Genomic DNA, 8,094 nt, shown 5'->3' with positions numbered 1-8,094 from the left:
GACCATCGCGCGAGACCACGCCCCTGGGAGGACCGGATTCCCGACGGAATGGCGTGGCGAGTGGAGGCCGCTCGGCTCCGGGCGACGGAACTTCCAGCCAATGGGAGGGCGGCACGGGAGCGCCCGGCGGACGCAGGACTGAGACGTGGCCCGGACCCGCCCGGCGAGCGGACCGCGAGAGCCGCTCCCGCTGTGGGTTCAGGACGGTGACGGTTAGGGGTGTCGGAGGAGCTGCTCTGCATGGCAGGGGCAGGAGTGTGCGTGTTTAATTTCTCGATTACAGTTGACTTTCAATATTATTTTATTTTTTAAATATATATTTTATTGATCTTTTACAGAGAGGAAGGGAGAGGAATAGTTAGAAACATCGATCAGCTGCCTCCTGCACACCCCCTACTGGGGATGTGCCCGCAACCAAGGCACATACCCTTGACCGGAATCGAACCTGGGACCCTTCAGTCCGAAGGCCAACGCTCTATCCACTGAGTCAAACCGGTTAGGGCTCAATATTATTTTAATTACTTGCAAGCGTACAGCATCGGAATAGTGGTTAGAGAGTCATAATTTAGTGTCCCCCAATATTCCCAGCACCCCACCTGGACACCATACGTGGTTGTTTCAATATTATTGATTACATTCTCTGTTGTACTTTACATCCCCATATTTTTAACTCCCAGTTCGAACTTCTTAATCCCTTCACCTTTTCCCCCAGCAGGCAGGGTTTTTAACTTGTCTGTTGATGATGAGGGGAGGATATTACCTTTTAGCTCAAGACTGCACAAAAATTCTGCTCTTTTTGTTGTTAATCCTCACCGGAGAATATGTTTTTTTCCCATTTAATTTTTTTTTTTTTTTTTTTTAGAGAGAGAGTGGAAGGGAGGGGGAGAAACAGAGAGAGAGAAACATCAATGAGAGAGAGATGCATTGACTGGTTACCTCCTGCATGTGCCCTGGCCAGGCAGAGCCTGCAACTGAGGTACTGCCCTTGACCAGAATTGAACCCGAGACCCTTCAGTCTGCGGGCCTACACTAGCCACTGAGCCAAAGCGGCTAGGGCAATTCTGCTCTTTTTGTTAGAACACCCTAATTTGCAAGAACCGCTCACATATTGTAAAACACATGTTCTCAGATCCTGTGTTGGACCTACCGAACTCCACCAGAGGCTCCCAGGAATGTGTGCTAACAGGTGCTGCTGGGAGATTCTTAGCATCAGGCAATTTCAGGAAATACTGAGTTAGGGTGTATTGCCTTTATCTCAGACATTCCATCTTTAAAAAAGAGCAGGGTGGGGCGGGGGGCAGGGGGAATGGGGGAAGGAGGACTGGCTGGGTGAGTGCTCAGTTGGTTAGAACGTCTTCCAAGTTTTGGGTTCAATCCCAGTCAGGGCACATACAAGAATCCACCAACGAATGCATAAATAAATGGAACAACAAATCTCAGTCTCTCTCTCTCTCTCTCTCTCTCTCTCTCTCTCTCTCTCTCTCTCTCAGCAATTAAAGGCAAGAGAGGAAAGGCCCGGCTGGCGTGGCTCAGTGGTTGGGTGTGCACCTATGAACCAGGAGATCACAGTTCGATTCCCGGGCAGGGCACATACTTGGGATGCGGGCTTGATCCCTGGTGTGGGGTGTGCAGGAGGCAGCCGATCCATGATTCTCTCTCATCATCGATGTTTCTATCTCCCTCTCCCTCTCCCTTCCTCTCTGAAATCAATAAAAATCTATTTAAAAAGAAAAAAAGAGCGCAGGTGGTGGTGGTGGTGTGGTGATGGTGGTGGTGGTGGTGTGGGCTAGATTCCTGATCAGGTCGCTTTATTCCCCTATATGTACTTCCTCTATGGAAGCAGTTGCACACGTCCGCTCTGCACGGCCGTGACTCTCAGTAACGATCCAGCAGGGGTTTCTGCGTGCTTTTGTTGGCTGCCGTTGGAAGCGTTTGCTAAGGTTTGCCCTCCATACGGTTAGAGTGTGTGCCTGTTCCGCCGAGGTTCCTGAAAAGCCTGAAAGCAAGGCCTGCTGGGAGGCCCACGTCGGAGACTGGCTGAGTGACCAGGGGAGTGAGTCAGAGGGTTCTCAGGGCCCGGGGGCCTTCTGCAATAGAGGAGGCCCAAGAAACACTTGCTGACAACACACGGGGCTCGCACACAGTAGGTCCTCTTTGTGGCCGAGCCCATCCCTCGCCTAGATCTCGCCAAGCGTTCCCAAGACGACGAGCCCGAGCCGGGGCCCTCCGCCTGCACAGATCTGCCTTTCCTCTCCTGGGGAAGGCGCGAGGCGCCCACCTACCGCAAAGGCCAAGCCCAGTGCTCGACCCTGAACGTCCGAGGTCTGCCTTCCTGTTGTATGTTTCCTTCCTAAGCTATTTTATTGCAAATTTCAATTTAAAAGTTTTCAATTTGGTCTTCTGCCACGGTCAGCTATAAACCACACCGATGACAGCTCCAGTCCTCACATCAGAAACAAGCGCATGACAACAAATCTCTTTACGGTCAGAGAACACCGCCAAACTCTCAAAGATGCTCTTCATGGGAAAGTGATAGCTGCCCGGCCACGTGGCTCAGCGGTGGAGCGTCCACCCATGAACCAGGAGGTCACGGTTCCATTCCCGATCGTCAGGGCACGTGCCCGGGTTTCAGGCTCGATCCCCAGTGGGGGGCATGCAGGAGGCAGCCGATCCATGATTCTCTCTCATTTATGTTTCTCTCTCTCTCCCTCTCCCTTCCTCTCTGAAATCATTAAAAATATATGTTAAAAAACACACAAGAGTGATGAGAACAGTATGGCATATGCCAGTTGTGAGAAGGAAATGATTTAAGGTAGTGTCCCACAATGGGGCTACATATATAGTGAGCCCTATCATGGCTACCCTTCAGCTCTGTGACCCAAGACCAGGTCTCGTCCCCGCCTGGTACATCTGCAGCTGAGGTCTGTGGGTGAATGAAACTCAGCCCTTCTTATTTATAAGGCACCATTTTAGGGGGGAAGTGTGTCTAAGGAAACAAGGTCTGAAATAGGACAAGGGCTAGAATGCTGAAAGTCTAATTCCAGTTCTGTTTGACTCAACCTGATCCTGCTTCTACACGTGACTGAAATCTCCGTGGTGTGGGGTCACACCCACGGGGTGACCCAAATGCAATCTCCCTCTTGCGTGGACTGTTGAAGGAGGTGCCCTGGTCAACACGGATTTGGTGCCTTTAGAGACACCTCCATTGTGAGCCATCAGGAACCCGCCTGGTGAGTCTGGGTGCACAAATCCACGCAGGTGCCTAACACTGCAATGTCTGGGGGAGCCCTCGCCCGACAGCGGGTCCCAGAGCCTCCCAGGCCAACACAGGGTTAAACTCGTCCACCCCAGGAGGGCTCTAACTAGGAAGCTAGAAATGCTTTCTTATCCAAAGCAATGGTGTGAAACACCCAAGTGACGTAATAGTGGCTTTTAAAACTGATTACTACTGCTTTTGGGAGCCATCTATACTTTCCGTATAAAGGGGCGAGGGGGGCGGATGAGCTTAAGGGGAAAAGAGAAGGGGATGAACAGTACTTGTCCTGTTACCCCACTATTAATTGGGTGAAGAGCCAACTCTAGAATTAAGGTCGTATTTTTCCTCAGCTCGGTAAGAGAGCTAAACTGCACATTTGGTTTAAAATGGAATAGTGTATTATCGTCCCCACCTACTGGATGGGCAGAAACCCAGAAGTTTGCCAACACACTGTTGGTAAGACACAGGGGACAGAGATGGTAGAAAAAGTGGTCCGCCCTGCGAAGCACAGGGCAACCCCGGCTTACCCCCGCCCCGCCCCCCCCCCCCCCCCCCCCCCAAAAATCTTTTCCGGGGTGTTCCCCAATCCCACCATGACTCGCTGCAGTGCTGTTTGTTTTTTGTTATATTTTTATTGATTCAGAGAGGAAGGGAGAGGGAGACAGATACATCAATGATGAGAATCATGGACCGGCTGCCTCCTGCACGCCCCCTACTGGGGATCGAGCCCCCAACCCAAGCCTGTGCCCTGACCGGGAGGGAATCAAACCGTGACCTCCTGGTTCCTAGGCCGACACTCAACCAGGGAGCCACGCTGGGTGAGGGACATTAACATTCCCAAAGGACAATGCTGTTCCCACTACATCCCCTCCTCTTACACCTGCCCCAGCAAAAATGAGGCGGAGGTGCCTTTCCTGGCTCCCACTCCTGCATTACTGTCCCGGAGCCGCGCAGTGCACTGGGATGAGAGCCTGCTGCTCGGTCACAACTCCCAGGGCTCCCCATCTGCCTTTCTCGCCGCTCCACTCGCCTGGGAGGCTTGGGGGGAGGACCAGCTGTGATGAGGAGCTGAACTGGACGGAGGAGGTTTCCTGATGAAAGGCAGCCCCGCGGGGCCACGCCCACGCCCCAGAGCTGCTCGGTGAGGACATGGCCAGGCCGGCGTTTGCTTCGCCATCTTCCTTTTCATGGACCTGTTGAGGGCACTACCTTTCAAGTTTGCAACCACGTGAAAGTGTTTCAAATTCTAAACATGGCTGTTTCCCCACAACAGCAAATTTCAAGTAAATCACTTGGCCAACTGGCTGTTACAGCAAAGGTGCTGGCTACAGTCAATTTATTTTTATTTTGTTAATTTTTGTGAATCCTCACCCCGAGGATATTTTTCCATTGATTTTAAGGGAGAGTGGGAGGGAAGGGGAAAGACAGAGAGAGAAACATCGATGTGAGAGACGCATCGATTGGTTGCCTCCTGCACGTGCCCCGACTGGGGCCAGGGATTGAACCTGCAACTGAGGTATGTGCCCTCGACTGGAAGGGAGCCCGACACCTTTCAGTCTGAGGGCCGGCGCTCTAACCACTGAGCCACAGGCTAGGGCTGCAATTTAAACTTCACTCCAGTCTCCACCCCTGAGACCCAGCGGGGCTGGAATGACCAAGCCGATGGGGTTTAGTGGAATGGAATCCTCTGTGGACAGAACACACAGGCAGTTAGCTCCTCAATCACAACATGAAGCACTGAAGTGGCCCCAGTCCAATAAACTGACTTGACAGAAGCGAAGGGACTAGTTTCAGAAACCTCAAGTTTTTTAACGCAGATATAAGCTTAGAATCAAAGTAAAGTAAAGCTAAACTTTTATCCCCCCCCCCCCCCCCCCACGGTCTCTCCTTCCAAATCGCTTGGATAGAAGGGTGGTGAGAAGAGGACCAAATTGATTCCTTGACTGAATGGCTCCACCGATTCAATAAAAGACCTTTAGCCGGACATCCCAGGGCTTCCGTCTAGGGGAGCTCACACACACCCAGCTGGCCAACAAGGAGAGGCTGCACAGACCGACAGTACAGATCCGAGGAAAAGCCAAGCTGAACTTCTCCGAGTAAAATACGTAACATCACTTCTCTTTTTAAAAAATGTTTTTATTGACTTTTAGAGAGAGGGAGAGGGAAAGATAGAAACATCGATGAGAGAGAATCATGGATCAGCTGCCTCCTGCACGCCTCCTACTGGGGCCTGAGCCTGTAACCTGGGTGTATGCCCTGACCGGGAATCGAACCTGTGACTTCTTGGTTCATGGGCCGATGCTCAACCACTGAGCCACAGCGGCTTGGCCATCATATCCCTTCTCAAATAGCTTTGATGACATGAACGGTCACTCTTATAGTGCAAAAGATAACATACCAGCGAACAGGCCAAATGCTTTACCTTAAAAGCGTGCCTTTGTGGGAAACCACCGTTTCAGAGTTAGGCGTGTCTTGCGACTTCAGTTTACTAGTCGAGTTCTGTTATGATTTTTACGACTGGATTGTAAAATGCATAACTAGCTCTTTAAGGTCCCAACTGTGGTGTCTCACGACGGTTTACAAGTTCGAGCCCCTCGGGCACCCACCTCAGAAAACAGTCTCACTCACGTGGACACTGAACAGCTTCTGTCTCTGGGAGCTGAGCTCTCCTTCCTGCACAGCCCGTGGGCCCCACTCGGGGAAACACCTTGTCACACCTTGTCATTCACCTTGCCCCCCGGGAGTGAGCACCTCCATTAGGACGCACAGTCCACGTGAAAACTCTCAACACAACCCTCCAAACGCGAGCTTATTGAGTCGAGCGGAGAGGAGCGGTAACAGACGAAGAACGCAACCACCTGAAAAAAACCTCAGTGTTTACAGAGCTCGGCAGCTGGCAAGCGTCCGCACGCAGAGGTGAGCGCACAGGAGCGTGTCAGTGGGTGTCTGACGTCCTGAAATGCCAAGAGCGACGGCCAGACACAGACACACGAGGTTTAGCTACAGGTCCACCCGCGGACTCGGCGGTCCCGTCTCACCTCCCAGTTCCGAGTCCTCCTCTTCGGCACGAGCAGGTCGCCATTCTTTGCAGGGACCATTCCTGGTGCTGAGCCACAGGGGCAGTTGAACTGCCCTCCGCACAGAACCATCCCCCGCCAGGGAGTGTGAGCCTCTCAGAGGACAGGATGGAAGGCGAGCTGCTGCTCGTGATGTGGTGGAGAGACGAGCAGGCTCTGTGGCCCGCGCAGCGCTCGCTGCAGAACAGAGGTGAGGCCGGGCAGGTGTGAACCAGAACTGCTGCTCGTTAGGACTTACTGCTGCCCGCATTGAGCGCTCAACACGCGTGGAGATGCGCCGTCCACATTAGTGAACAGGCGTGGAGATGCGCCGTCCACTTTAGTGAACACACGTGGAGACGCGCCGTCCACATTAGTGAACACACGTGGAGATGCGCCGTCCACATTAGTGAACACACGTGGAGATGCGCCGTCCACATTAGTGAACACACGTGGAGATGCGCCGTCCACATTAGTGAACACACGTGGAGACGTGCCGTCCACATTAGTGAACACACGTGGAGACGTGCCGTCCACATTAGTGAACACACGTGGAGACGCGCCGTCCACATTAGTGAACACACACGTGGAGATGCGCCGCCCACATTAGTGAACACACGTGGAGATGCACCGTCCACATTAGTGAACACACGTGGAGATGCGCCGTCCACCCGAGCGCTGCTGCACCACAGAAAGCAATCACACACGAGGTCACGGAAGTAGACAGGCGCAGCCCCGCCACGGAGGGGCCGGTGAGCCAGCAGCAGCATGTCCCTGTGTGATGTGCAGGTCATCACCCTACAAAACTGGTTCATTTTACGTTTCTGCATCTCCGTCCGTCTCCCAGAGCGGGGAACAGCCTCCGGTCCTCAGTGCTGGGTGTGATGGGTCACCCCACAGCCCGAAGATGCTCGCATGGTTCTGTTAGAGGTTAGAGAAAGCGGGCAGGTCTGGAGCTGTCACCATAACCGAGATGTCTAACGGCACCAGCGATGGTGCCAAGCCCCCATCAGGACAAGAACTAGTACCTCCTTGCGTGCGAGTGTCTGTGCTGAACACTGACTCGATGGCCGGATATGTCAGGCTGCTGCACTGATATGACTGAGATAAAAGAACAAAGTCTGAGATCTCAACACGTTTTATTATATTGGCCGGAATGCTCTAAATTCATGAAAGCTTTTGAGAAAATCTTCAGTTCCCAACCCCTTAAAAAAGTGTGTTGAACCAGCAAAAAAGGAAAAGGGAAGTAATGATCTGGACAGATACAAACAGCCTCCGCCCCCAGGCCCCGCCCCCGATGAGGCCCGAGGGCAGAGGTGGAAGCCCACACTCAGGTCTCAACAGAACCGAACCGAGGGCGTGGGTCGTGCCTCGCTCATCCCCGCAGGCCATTTCAACTCCTAGGTGCGGCTACACATTCCACATGCATCGTGGGACGGGGAGACGTTATGTTTACCCCCCACGTGGGTCAGGCTACAGGTTTTCTAAGTACTGTGTGTGGCACTAGAAACTTCATGCTGTATCAAGTCAGTATCAGGTTAAGCTACTAGACTAGAATATAATAGATAGACGTTTACCGAAAACCAATATAAAATCTGGCCCAGAAAGACCAGAACAGAAATATGCCATTTTCTTGATTTACGATGGTCAAAAGTATGTTTTTAAAAAGCCCCGCACACGGTGCGTGTGCAGGAAGCTTTCTGCGTGCCGACGGCACGTGACCTCTGGCTGACGCTCTGGGAAGGTTGGGACACAGCTCCGCAGTGCACATGGAAATGAACT

The sequence above is a fragment of the Myotis lucifugus genome, unplaced genomic scaffold (genome assembly GCF_000147115.1).
Source record: "Myotis lucifugus unplaced genomic scaffold, Myoluc2.0 scaffold_828, whole genome shotgun sequence".
NCBI lineage: Eukaryota > Metazoa > Chordata > Mammalia > Chiroptera > Vespertilionidae > Myotis > Myotis lucifugus.
The sequence above is the reverse complement of the archived record's forward strand: the minus strand, read 5'-3'. Positions refer to the sequence as shown.